This window comes from Schistocerca serialis, chromosome 3 (assembly GCF_023864345.2).
Source record: "Schistocerca serialis cubense isolate TAMUIC-IGC-003099 chromosome 3, iqSchSeri2.2, whole genome shotgun sequence".
NCBI classification, from domain to species: domain Eukaryota; kingdom Metazoa; phylum Arthropoda; class Insecta; order Orthoptera; family Acrididae; genus Schistocerca; species Schistocerca serialis.
Window position 1 is genome coordinate 528,881,887 of NC_064640.1, and position 15,174 is coordinate 528,897,060.

The following is a 15,174-nucleotide window of genomic DNA, read 5'->3' on the forward strand; positions in this document are numbered from 1 at the left end:
TCCTCATGACATTTGCTGGGACCCTTGCTTTAATTGTTCGGAAATATAAACTCGTGAGCTCAAGAAACGGAAAAGACATAATATCTTTTGAGTACAAAGTCAGTGTTTCACAGATGGAGTAACTCATACAAACACCTGATTGTAAATTCAACAATCAAGTAAGCTCTGATGATAAAGAGGGATGAAGTCATCGATTCTCTGGTAAGATGCTAGGAAAATGCGATTAGTTTACAAAGCAGATTCCTTACAAAACACTCATGTGATTCATTCTAGAATGTTGCCAAATAGTCTGACAAGGGATATTAAACTTATACAAACCAGGGCAGCAGGAATGGAAACAGTTTTTTTTTACCCGTGGCAGAGTGTCATAGGGAAGCTGAAAAACCTGATGTGCCAGACCTTTGAAGATGGACGCAAACTATATTGTGGAAGCCTGCTTACAAACTTTCTCAAGTACCAAGCTGAGTCTAGGAATATACAACAGCTACCTACGCATCGCTCCGGTAGGGATAGTGAGGGCGAGATTTTATTTCTTACAGCTCATACAGAGGAATTTACACAGTCATTCATGCAACGGCAACTAGCCCTGATAACTGGTATAATGTGAACTGCTCTCTGCCATGCACTTGATGGTGGTTTGTAGAGTACAGCTGTAGGTGTCTAGCTTGAAAAGAGAATCGCCCCTACTCGCTTTCCATCTATTCAAATACGAGCCTCCATACGGAATGCAGTGAGTCGCTTGCCACCAGTCGGTTGCGTCACTGCTTAGCGTCCTTCGCACGCAGTGTCTGCCAGCAGCTACCCGTATTATCACTGTATTCTACGTAGTGAGGCTCTTTGTAGAAACACCGAGTAGGCCAGTACTGTGGGACAATGACATATCTGATTAATTAAATAAACTAAAAATGTTTTAAATATGTTAAACATAAAACAGAAAATTTCATACATTGTCACCACATGGGTAGAAAATTATAAGAAAATATTTTATTAATTGTAGAAAGATGTTTACCGTACATACATGTACAACTGCAGATCTTCCCATGCCAATTTAAGACAAAAGTTACAAATTGTCGTTATTGATCTGTACAATTTTTAAGGATTAAATATAAGAATACAGCTATTCGCATTCTCTAGTATAGTTACAAAAAAGTATACTAAAGCACTGGGAATATGAAAACGCAACAGGGAGAATGAAGGGTCAGTGAAAAATATGGTACTTATTCAAATGGTTCAAATGGCTCTGAGCACTATGGGACTCAACTGCTGTGGTCATTAGTCCCCTAGAACTTAGAACTACTTAAACCTAACTAACCTAAGGACATCACACACAGCCATGCCCGAGGCAGGATTCGAACCTGCGACCGTAGCAGTCGCACGGTTCCGGACTCCGCGCCTAGAACCGCGAGACCACCGCGGCCGGCATGGCACTTATTGGAAAATGCTCCAAATATACATTCAGTAAAATGTCTTCATCTAGACAGGCGGTAATTATACACTTTAAACACTCTGTTTCCCAAAACCAAAGCTCTTTCGGCGAAAGCACGCATCTAATTCTTGCGCAAAGCGACTGCCTCATCAACAACAAAAACAGATGACATGTCTGGCTTTTTGGTCTATGGAAAACAGCATGGGCTAGATACATAAAATGTTGCGTTTAAGTCCGCCGCTCGTGGTCGTGGGGTAGCGTTCTCGCTTCCCGCGTCCGGGTTCCCGGGTTCAAATTCCCGGCGGGGTCAGGGATTTTCTCTGCCTCGTGATGACTGGGTGTTGTGTGTTGTCCTTAGGTTAGTTAGGTTTAAGTAGTTCTAAGTTCTTGGGGACTGATGACCATAGATGTTAAGTCCCATAGTGCTCAGAGTCATTTTTTTGTTGCGTTTAGAATTTTTCCCGAAATCCAAGTTTATGAAGCGAGAATCCAGAGCCATACATTTTCTACAACAGTGAAGCAGCGGTGGGTGTCATAAACAGCTTGAAGTACGACAGAAAGGTAGTGTTTGTAATTGTGAAACACTGTACCTTATGTCAATGTCCGCAGTTCCGCTACCACTAGACATCTAAAGTTGTGTCCACAGTGGCATCGACAACAGTCGCAGACACCGTCGCAGAGGTCGCCCGATAATATCGGCTGCCGGTTTGCTCACAGTGGCTCCGGCTACTTTGTCAGTTTTTGGCGCTATCAAGGAGGTTAGAATTTATTCTAACCTATACCCATCTCGAAAATAACGTAGGTAGTACTGTACACTCTTTCTCCAGTTATTAGAATAACGAGGCAAGTTTAACCACTGCATGAGATGGAGAAAGAAAAGTGGTATTACGTACCGGAGATGATTCGTGATGACATGGAAAAGCAAGATTAGAAAAAATCTGCACATCTTCACATAAATTCAGGAAAACAAATGTCATTTAACCTTCAATGGCTGTCAGTCTGCATAATAATGAAAGACAAACATAATTTTTAGAATAAGATACTCTGGACACCTAAAAAACTGAAGAGAAACACGTCTGCCACATTTGCAAATCACCTCTTATAACAGAATCACCACTGTAATGACATAGAAACACTAGTAAATAAATAGTATACCGCTAATACTTACCTACCACAACCCAAAAGAGATCCACACAGTAACTTTAAGCATCAAAATTAAAATACGCCACGCACAAGATTTTCAGGATATAATGTAGGCGCAAAATTTCTGATACAGATTTTACCTACACTGCAGATGATATGCTACAATAAATATAAACATGGGGATGAAATATCTCAACAGTCATAGAACATGCATAATATACGAAGCGAGCTGAAAAGTAATGCTTCCGAATTCTTTTTGTGAAGACTCTGGAAGAGTTTTAAATAAAACAACGTTATTAATATTCTACGTCTTTATTCTTCATTCCTACATACTTCTTTCTCAACATCGTAACCCTGGCGACGAACACATTTCTTTCAACGAGAAACCAGTTTCTTTGTGCCGTCGCTGTAGAATGTTTGACTTTGTTGACGAAGCTAATGTTTGACTTTGTTGACGAAGCTACAGCCTCTGCTTCCACTGCTTCAACACTATGAAAGTGACGTCTTCGAAGGTATTTTTTAAGTTTTAGAAAAGATGAACATCGCATGGGGCCAAGTCGGGAGTTTATGGAGGATGATCGATGACAGTGAACGCAAGGCGTCATACTGTTGCAATTGTCGCAGCTCACGTGTGTGGTCTGGTATTGTCATGATGAAGGGAAGGGTGCCCCATGTACGGACGAACTCTTCGAATTTGAAACTCGATTTCAGTACGCTATTTCTCTCGTGCCGACATGGTTATGTTACACACTGCCATGTTACGCACTATAATTTGGAGACCTCTAGCGGTAGAAGTCTGCAAATATGTAGGTTGGTTGGTTGCTTTGTGAGAGGATCCAAACAGCGAGGTCATCGCTCCCATAGGAAGAGGGAAGGGTGGGGGAGGAAATCGGCCATGTCCTTTCAAAGCAACCATCTCGCCATTTGCCTGAAGCGCTTTAGGGAAATCACGGAAAACCTAAATCAGGATAGCCGGACGTGAGTTTGAATAGTCGTCCTCCCGAATGCGAGTCCAGTGTGCTAACCACTGAGCCACCTCGCTCGGTATGCAGATATGTAGACGTGAGAATAAAGATGTAGAATATTAGTAACTTTTGTGTTATTTAAAAAGGTTTAATAGTTTTCACATAAAAAATTCAGAAGCTATACTCTTCAGCACTCCCTCATATTATAAGGTAATGCTGAATTAATAACAATTATTTTTTAGGTTTTTCTAAACTTGTAGTTTCCAGTAAAATAGCGATTTCAGACCACAGGATTCGAGACATATTACTGTTGTTATCTTTGTCATCCTCAGGATGCCAGAACACCACGTACATCTACATGTACATACATATTCCGCAAGCCACCACACGGTGCACGGCGGAGGGTGTCCTGTACCACTACTTGTCATTTCCTTTCCTGTTCCACACGGAGATGGAGAGCAAAAAACGATTATCTGTATCCCATCGTATGAGCTCTAATTTCTCGTACCTTATCTTCATGGTCCTTACGCACAACATACGTTGGCGGCAGTAGAATCGTCCGGCAATCAGCTTCAAATGCCGATTCTCTAAATTTTATCAGTAGTGTTTCTCGAAAAGAACGTCGCCTTCCCTCCAGGGATTCCCATTTGAGTTTCCGAAGCACCGCCGTCACACGTGTTGTTCGAACCTATCAGTAATAAATCTAGCAGCCCACCGTTGTATTGCTTCGATGTCTTCCTTCGGACCGAGCTGCACGGATCCCAAATACTCGAGCAGTACTCAAGAATAAGTCGCACTAGCGTCCTATATGCGGTCTCCTTTACAGGTGAACCATTCCTTCCTAAAATTCTCCCAATAAACCTAAGTCGACCATTCGTCTTCCCTAGTACAGTTCAATAGTGCTCGTTCCTCCTCATATCGCTTTGCAACGTTATGCCCAGATATTTAATGGGCTTGATTGTGTCAAGCAGGACACTAGTAATACTGTATCCAAACATTTCAGGTTTGATCTTCCTACTCATCCGCTTTTCCACATTTAGGGCTAGTCATACCGACTGGACTTTTGTCTAAGTCGTCTTATATCTTCCTACAGTCCCTCAACTTCGACACCTTACCGTACACCACGGCATTATCAGCAAACAACCGCAGATAGCTGTCCACCATGTCCTCCAAATCATTTATAGAGAACAACAGCCGTCCTATCACACTTCCCTGGGATACTCATGACGATTCCCTTGCCTCTGATGAACGCTCGCCGTCGAGCACAACATAATGGTTTCTATTACTTAAGAAGTCTTCGAGCCACTTACATACTTGTGAACTTATACAATATGCTCACACCTTCGTTAACAGCCTGCAGTGGGTCACCGTGTCAAATGCTTTCCAGAGATCTAGAAATATGGAATCTGCCTGTTGCCCGTCATCCATCGTTCTCAGTATATCATGTGAGAAACGGGCAAGCTGAGTTTCGCACGAGCGATGCTTTCTAAAACCATGCTGATTCGTGAACATAAGCTTCTCAATCTCACGAAAGTTTATTATATTCGAACTGAGAATGTGTTCAAGGATTCTGGAGCAAACAGAAGTTAAGGATATTGGTCTGTAATTTTGCGGTTCTGTTCTTTTACCATTCGTATATATTGGAGTCGCCTGCGTTTTTTTCCAGCTTGCGTCTTTGGGTGGTCGGGAGATTCACGATAAATTAAAGCTAGGTAAGGGGTCAATACCGTACAGCACACTTTTTAAATTCGAACTGGGATTCCATCCGCACCTGGTGATTTATTTGCATTCCAATCCTTCAGTTGTTTCTCTACGCCAGGTATGCTTATTACCATGTCGTCCATACGTGAGTCTGTCCGATGGTCAAATGACGGTATGTTTGTACGGTTCTCATGTGTGAAAGATTTCTTGAAAGTGAAATTGAAAACTTCGGAATTCGTTCTGCTATTTTCAACTGCCACGCCAGACTGGTCAACAAGAGAGTGAATGGAAGCCTTAGTCCCGCTTAGCCATTTTACATAGACCAGAATTTTCTCAGGTTCGCTGCCAGATCTTTTGCTAAGGTGTGACGGTGGTAGCTGCATGCTTCGCACATAGATCTCACAGGCGCACGAATTTTCGCTTTTGAACCGAGAGTGCAACAGCCTCTGCTTTCTCAGCACCTGCCGAATTTCGTTATTAAACCGTGGTGGGTCTTTTCCATCATTTATCCACTTACTAGCAACATAGGTCTCCAGACCATGAATTGCAATCTGCTTAAATTGTGTCCATAATTCTTCTACATCCATCTTACTGTAACTAGGTGATGCCAGTTCACTTCCTAAGTGAGATGTTAATGTCTGCTTATATGCTCTATCTAGCAGAAACACTCTCCTTGCCTCTTTGACTGATTTAGTAGCCTTTGCAACCGTAGTTGGTATAATGACATCGCGATCACGAATCCTCGTTTCTATACCGACACTATCGATAAGATCCGGCCTATTTCTAGCTACAAGGTCCAAGATATTTCCATTGCGTGTGGGCTGCCGAACTAGCTGCTCGAGACAATTTTCAGAAAACGTGTTCAAAAGTTGCAAGCTTACTACTTTCTTTTATAATCTGGACTTTAAGGCAAAAAGAAAAATGACTAAAGAAACGTCACACAAACATTTTCATTTGACAAACGCTTTCACTAACATGGGGTCTATGGAGGACAAAGTGATTAACTGGGGATCGACAGACGACACTAACCAGAACACTAATCGCTTTATCTGACTTCATACACGTGAATCCAGGTTTTGGCACAAAAACTACGGCACCATCAAGCATCTGTACTCTGCTATTAAAAAAAGGAAAATATGGTTCGTAAGAACAGGGTGCTCAGAAACATATATTGGAGCCATACGCCGTAGCAGCGAATACTTTACCTTCCTACTGGTCAAGACAGCACAACACGATGCATTCGGCGATTGAAGTCATGGACGGTCGCAATCTATTATTAATGGCCAGCGTCCGAAAAATGCAAGTACACGGTCTCGCGTTCGATACCAATTCGACTCCGTGCCACGATTATGCGTGACGAAATATGTCAAATGTTTAGACGGCCGAATCAAGACAAATAAGGACACCCACACATCACTCGTTGTGTGCGTGATGCTGGAAGCAGTACCTCTGACGGTTCAGGAGGTGACTGGCACAGGCTCCAAGTGGCACACTAGCAAAGGACACCAGTCTCACTGTGTAGGTAGAGACCTGAAGTTCTTTACTAGCGAAGCACCAGTACAAGAGTGATCTTCTCTTTCTGTCCACTTTCCTCCTCAGCTCAGTAGCAAAAGCCCATTTACACCTTAGACTTCCCCCACTTTAGCACAAGCCAATCACGAGCTGGAGCATGGCATTCGAAGCTGGGAGAGCGCCCTTGCTCTGCATTCACCGATTTGACCAATCAGAGACTTTAAAGTTAATTGAGAGAAAAGGAAAAAAGATTTAGCTTCGCGGCCTCTTTCCCACGTGTTTACACCATATCTTTTGCTAACAACATGACCAGGATGGAACCACACCCCTCGATAAAAAGCTTGTTATCTCCCCTGTTGCGTCCATTTCGAAGTTTCCAAAGAATGGCCATAAACTCGCTAAAACCCTCATGCTTTCATAAATATGTTTTTTAACAGAGTCTGTATGATTGGGCGCCAGTGACCTGTCCCACGGAAATTCGCAGAACGCTCACAGTTGCCTTGTCGGCTTCCTGCCTAACAAGGGCCCATCCTCTGCTTTATTGCCAGTCTACAATACACTGGCCATTGCAGCTACGACTTCTCGGCACTAGTCAGTCTACCTGGAGGCGGATGCCGACCGACCAGCGCCAACCAACGTGTCTACACAATGAGACCGCGGAACTCAGCTGTCCGGAAATGTTTCCACCCAGCGTCCGCAGAGGAAACACGATTCCCTCGGCCCACCGTCGCCATGCTTTTACTGCAGTCGTTTAAATCGGCACCCTATCCATTTGAACACAGGTAAAGCTTACTGTTATTCCTTCCATAGAGCACACAGGCAAGAACATTAACTACTGCCCACCATTTCATCATGATATATGAAGTCAAAGAGTAATAAAGATCATCTTCCCTAGGAACATGAAGTGGCATAACACCGAATCTGAAGTGAGAGTGCCCTGCAATCTCTCAAAGTATTTCGCATGACAGTCTGTCTGTATCCCCGCAATGAATCCATAGACATACCAGTCTATACTCGACAGGTTAAAGTCGCCTCCAACCAGCATCGCATGATCTGTAGACTTTCTTTGAATGACTCCAGAACTGTCACAGCAGAATCGGGTGGCCAGTAAAAACTTAACTTGGTTTCACCTACACCTGTTATAAGCGACCAGATGATTTCACTGTCACAGTCAACTATGACCTCAATAGACACAATATTTTTGTCAACTGCAATGAACACTCTCCTCTTATGGCCTCTAATCTGTGTTTCCAATATACATCCCAAGACTCGCTAGATATCTCAGAGCTTTGCACTTCGGGTTTCAGTCAGCTCTCGGTCCCAAGAATAATTTGAACGCGAGAACTCTCCTGGAAGGCCGAAAATTCGGGAACTTTATTACGAGTACTTCGACAGTTTACTGATAAAATTGTGACAGTCGAATATTAATGTGCTCGAAGGCTTGTAATAAGATTACACAATCGCTTCTGTGGTTAATGGGTTGAATCTGGCTCACATTTAGGGTTAACTGTGAAAATGTATTTACTCATTTAGGTTTAAATTAATAGATAAGATGACAACCCATGTATCAAGACTTCCTTGTAGTGTTCTAATAGTATCCATTAAAGCCACTCCAAAATTCATTATCTTTTATCGCATTTTAGGAGCCATGGCCTAAGGACAAGAAATTCGATGAGGATATCAAGACAGCTTTAGGAGAGTGAGGTAAGCTAGGCTGTACTTGATTAGCTAGGAAAGAATCAGTGCAGATTGCTAGAATTTCCTCATAGGGCATCCATATGTAACCTAAAACTACAACTTGCGCAGTAAGTTTGTCTGAGACAGTAATGTGTCATGGGAGAAACTCTCATTTTAAGAAGGAAAATGCTACAGGTGGTTTGTTAGTAAGCACAGCTTGGGAGTCACCCATTGGAAGGCTGGAGTGGGCACAGCGGGCACATAATGACAACGGCAGCTTTACTAATGCTCGACTGTGCACCAGCAACGCCTCAGGTGATACCACAGCTATGGCAGGATGGAGACAGCAATCACATGACAGTCACTATTTGACAATTGCCAAGGAGTACTTATTTGAAAGCTGGTGAATAGTTAACCCCTTGATGAAGCTGAAAGAAAATTTTGTAAATCTATGACGATATACCACGAATTCTTATCTCTACAACTTGCCCTGTTCAGCTGAGTCTTCGAATCTATAGCTATTACACTGAAATCTCCCGCAGTACTCTAATACGATCAGAAAATTCACAAATGACATTCTTCAAGTTTTCCTTGAAATATTCTACCGCTACAACTTTTGAGGCAGAACATTTGACTTGGAACACTTTATTTCACAAAAATGATTTCGCATTTAGAATCTATACCAACTTCACCAAATATCATCATATTACGTATAGCTAGAAAAGGGCATCCGCCACAGATGTGTAGACAGTCTTTGTGATAAACACACATTTCAATCGGAATTTAAAGTTTCTTAGCTGTTCACCTCTGGTTTCAGCCAGCATTTTGTTTGTAGTGATGTGTGGGCTTTGTTATTGGTTATAAGTAAAGACCATAGTTGTGTGAAAATAAGAGGGTGGAGAGACGAGAAGAAACCTTTGTCTTGTTCCTAGTAAATTCTCTTTGTCCCACACCACATGCTCAGGCCACAGCCTAACCTGGTAACTGGCATCAGTTGTATAAATGCTATTTTGGGCCACTGTTTCTGCTTTGGACTCTTCTTAGCTCAGAAAACTATCTCTGTTGCTTATCATGGCAGTACTCGTCGTGTTTGCTTTATGCCATGCATAATTAACATTCTAGTAATTAAATAACCTCACCACATCTAAACTAACACGAAAATTAATGCTAAATGTTCTACACATACCACAAAGTGCTTGCTCAAGTCATGACAAAACAATGGTACTGGATGGAATGGCACATGGTACACTGCTCCTTGCCACTACATGTCACCACTATCATCTACATCTACATCTACATCCACGCTCCGCAAGCCACCTGACGGTGTGTGGCGGAGGGTACCCCGAGTACCTCTATCGGTTCTCCCTTCTATTCCAGTCTCGTATTGTTCGTGGAAAGAAGGATTGTCGGTATGCCTCTGTGTGGGCTCTAATTTCTCTAATTTTATCCTCATGGTCTCTTCGCGAGATATATATAGGAGGGAGCAATATACTCCTTGACTCTTCGGTGAAGGTATGTTCTCGAAACTTTAACAAAAGTCCGTACCGAGCTACTGAGAGTCTCTCCTGCAGAGTCTTCCACTGGAGTTTCTCTATCATCTCCGTAACGCTTTCGCGATTACTAAATGATCATGTAACGAAGCGCGCTGCTCTCCGTTGGATCTTCTCTATCTCTTCTATCAACCCTATCTGGTACGGATCCCACACTGTTGAGCAGTAGTCAAGCAGTGGGTGAACAAGCGTACTGTAACCTACTTCCTTTGTTTTCGGATTGCATTTCCTTAGAATTCTTCCAATGAATCTCAGTCTGGCATCTGCTTTACCGACGATCAACTTTATATGATCATTCCATTTTAAATCACTCCCAATGCGTACTCCCAGATAATTTATGGAATTAACTGCTTCCAGCTGTTGACCTGCTATTTTGTAGCTAAATGATAAGGGAACTATCTTTCTATGTATTCGCAGCACATTACATTTGTCTACATTGAGATTCAATTGCCATTCCCTGCACCATGCGTCAATTCGCTGCAGATCCTCCTGCATTTCAGTACAATTTTCCATTGTTACAACCTCTCGATACACCACAGCATCATCTGCAAAAAGTCTCAGTGAACTTCCTATGTCATCCACAAGGTCATTTATGTATATTGTGAGTAGCAACGGTCCTATGACACTCCCCTGCGGCACACCTGAAATCACTCTTACTTCGGAAGACTTCTCTCCATTGAGAATGACATGCTGCGTTCTGTTACCTAGAAACTCTTCAATCCAATCACAAAATTGGTCTGATAGTCCATATGATCCTACTTTGTTCATCAAGCGACTCTGGGGAACTGTATCGAACGCCTTGCGGAAGTCAAGAAACACAGCATCTACCTGGGAACCCGTGTCTATGGCTGTCTGAGTCTCGTGGACGAATAGCGCGAGCTGGGTTTCACAAGACCGTCTTTTCGAAACCCATGCTGATTCCTACAGAGTAGATTTCTAGTCTCCAGAAAAGTCATTATACTCGAACATAATACATGTTCCAAAATTCTACAACTGATCGACGTTAGAGATATAGGTCTATAGTTCTGCACATCTGTTTGACGTCCCTTCTTGAAAACTGGGATGACCTGTGGCCTTTTCCAATCCTTTGGAACGCTACGCTCTTCTAGAGACCTACGGTACACCGCTGCAAGATGGGGGGGGGGGGGGGGGGGGGCAAGTTCCTTCGCGTCCTCTGTGTAAAATCGAACTGGTATCCCATCAGGTCCAGCGGCCTTTCCTCTTTTGAGCGATTTTAATTGTTTCTCCATCCCTCTGTCGTCTATTTCGATATCTACCATTTTGTCATCTGTGCGACAATCTAGAGAAGGAACTACAGTGCAGTCTTCCTCTGTGAAACAGTTTTGGAAAAAGACATTTAGTATTTCGGCCTTTAGCCTGTCATCCTCTGTTCCAGTACCATTTTGATCACTGCTCAAGGTAGTTTTCAGATAAAGCACTTTAAAAAATTTCACTGGATTCTTTGCCCCTGCCACCCGTTATGAACGTTTGAGTCTCCCAGTCTATATCCGGCAAATTAAAATCTCCACCCAGAACAATAACATGGTGGGGAAATCTACTCGAAATATTATCCAAATTATCCTTCAGATGCTCAGCCACAACAGCTGCTGAGCCAGGGGGCCTATAGAGACATCCAATTACCATGTCTGACAAGGGAACCTCCCCATCGCACCCCCCTCAGATTTAGTTATAAGTTGGCACAGTGGATAGGCCTTGATAAACTGAACACAGATCAATTGAGAAAACAGGAAGAAGTTGTGTGGAACTGTGAAAAAATAAGCAAAATATCAAACTGAGTAGTCCATGGGCCACATAAGCAACATCATGGAAGAAGTGTGCTTAGAAGCGCCGTGGTCCCGTGGTAGCGTGAGCCGCTACTGTACAAGAGATCCTTGGTTCAAGTCTTCCCTCGACTGAAAATTTTACTTTCTTTATTTTTGCATAGTTATTATCTGTCCGTTCGTTCATTGACATCTCTGTTCACTGTAATAAGTTTAGTATCTGTGTTTTGCGACCGCACTGCAAAACCGTGCGATTAGTAGACGAAAGGACGTGCCTCTCCAATGGGAACAGAAAACATTTGATCGTAAGGTCATAGGTCAACCGATTCCTCCACAGGGAAACGCATCTGATATATTCTATACGACACTGGTGACGGCATGTGCGTCACATGACAGGAATATGTTGTCGACCCACTAAACTTGTACACTTGGCGAATGGGAAAAAGGATTCTTCTATCTTGCCCGATTTAGGTTTTCTTGTGGATGTGATAATCACTCCCAAAAAAGTGATGAAAACATAAGAGTTTGTCACATAAACGGAAAATAAAAAATTGAAATTTACACCCGATGGAAGATTTGAAGCTAGGACCCTTCGTTCCGCAGCTAATCACGTTACCAAGAGACCACGGCGCTCCTGCGTTCGTATTGTCCTTATTGTTACTTATCTTCCCTTGAACTACTCAGTTTGTATATTTTGCTTATTTTTTCACAGTTCTACACAACTTCTTCCTGTTTTCTCAAATGATCTCTGTTCAGTTTTTCAAGGCCTATCCACTGTGCCAACTTATAACTAAATCTGAGGGGGGTGCGATGGGGAGGTTCCCTTGTGAGCCTGCTTTAACCGTGACCTTCACCCAAATTGTTTCACATTTCGGATCTCCGTCAATTTCCTTCGATACTATTGCACTTCTTATCGCTATAAACACGCCTCCCCCTTCACTGTCCAGCCTGTCTCTGCGGTATACATTCCAATCTGAGTTTAGGATTTCATTACTGTTTACGTCTGTTTTCAGCCAACTTTCTGTCCCTAGTATTATATGGGCATTGTGACCGTTTATTAATGAGAGCAGTTCTGGGACCTTTCTATAGACGCTCCTGCAGTTTACTATTAGCACATTAATATTGTTATTCCCTGTTGCATTTTGCCTAAACCTACCTTGCCGCGTCTCAGGAGGCGTCTTGTCGGGCCTAGGGAGGGAATTCTCTAACCTAAAGAACCCACATGTGCACTCCACACGTACTCCGCTACCCTTGTAGCCGCTTCCGGTGTGTAGTGCATGCCTGACCTATTCAGGGGGACCCTACATTTCTCCATCCGATAGCGGAGGTCGAGAAATTTGCACCCCAGATCTCCGCAGAATCGTCTGAGCCTCTGGTTTAAGCCTTCCACTCGGCTCCAAACCAGAGGACCGCGATCGGTTCTGGGAACGATACTACAAATAGTTAGCTCCGATTCCACCCCGCGAGCGAGGCTTTCCGCCTTCACCATTCCGCCAACCGCCCGTATGAACTGAGGATGACCTCTGAACTCAGACGGCAGGAGTCATTGGTGCTGACATGAGCAACAATTTGCAGTCGGGTGCACCCAGTGCTCTCTATCGCCGCCGGCAGGGCCTCCTCCACATCTCGGATGAGACTCCCCGGCAAGCAGACAGGGTGAAAACTGGCCTTCTTCCCCAACCTTTCCGCTATTTCCCTAAGGGGCTCCATCACCCGCCTAACGTTGGAGCTCCCAATAACTAATTAACCCCTCCCCCCGTGTGCCTGCTTGGACTTTGCCGAAGGAGCGGCCACATGTCCACTCACAGACAGAGCGGGCGATGCCACACGGCTAGCCTCCACATTGACCCTCCGCCTCGTGCGCCGTGAACGTCGCTGAACCCGCCACTCCCCTTGGGGAGAGCGTGGCCCAACCGCACCCGGTACCCGCGAAGATGTCTCGACAGCAGGGACAGTGGGTGAAGCATGTAACACCTGGGGAGAACCATGTGACACACCAGACTCCCTACTGCCGCTACACTCCGAGGCAGCAGCATGAAGACGGCTGACCGCAGCCATCAACACGTTCAGCTGTTCGCGAACAGTGGCCAGCTCCTCCTGCGTCCATACACAGCAGTCACACATCCTATCCATCATAAGACATCAATTTACTGTAGAGAGTTAATCAACTTTTAACTAGACTGCTAATTCACTAAAGGCGGCTGATTGTTGACTAAACTGTGGTTGCTAGCCACTTCTTGTATAAAACAATGAAAATAGCGCTACCTGTCTCTGGACTGTATTGAAAACAAACACTAGCACTACTGGCACTATAGTTGACTAAAGGGACTCTCTCTGACTAAGTTCAAAACAAACACGAAATCTATGGAACACTATTACTAGCACTCGACAATTAAAGCTTCCTAAAAGCAAAAACACACGGAAGAAGTGACAAGTAAGAAAAATACAGTTAATACTTAAATTAAGGTAGCTCACTGCACAGCAGACGTGAAGCAGACGGCAGTTACGACGACTAATTAGTCCTCCAGAAAAAAAGGGACATTTCCATGGATGCACCTGCAGTTGACTAAACCTGTAGTAAAATTTTCTTTCCTGGTCTGCAAATACAAATGCTACCTACTGTGATGGATGAGGCTGATAATCTCCCTCTACTAAATCAGTACATACATATTTATTGGACCTGTGGATGGTGTCACCTATCCATAAAAACCTAAAGGTGGTTGCCACACCTATTCTGCTACATTGATAGCTGTTGCTGCATCTTGTATTTGTCTGCTGTGTTAAGGAAGTGGGGAACAATTTATAGCCAGCTGCACACAATAGCTTTCAGTAGCACCACCTCCACACCTAGGATCTGACCTTTCACCATGAATACTGAGTGGAGCTGTAGGGTATAATATCTGATGTTGACTAGTGGTATATGAGAGTTCTGGGATAATTTTAATAACTAGGAGGTATCACAAAAATAAAGAAAATAACAATGTATAAATCATCAGAAATAGACATTTCTCATTTTCTTTAAATTTCGTCACCCATTTGCTTATTTTTGATGCAAAAATGACAGAATGCTATTCATAACTCATTAAATTAGTAGTGAATATATATAATACTAGCTAAAATGTAACATTTATAACACAACTTCCTTCATACAAAAAATTATCGGAAAATGCTCACTTATAGCCTAAAATCAAATAAATACAATTTTAGTAATCAATAAATTATAATAAAAATAAATTTTAAGTCAATGCATAAACCCTCAAAAACAGACTTTTCTCATTTTCTCAGGATTTCATCATGCACTTGCTCATTTTCAACACCAAAATACCAATTCAAATGATATTCATAGATCAGTGATATCAGTGGAAAATATATTTACACGTGAATATCTTTACAAGTGAAAAATATAATGTTTTAACGTA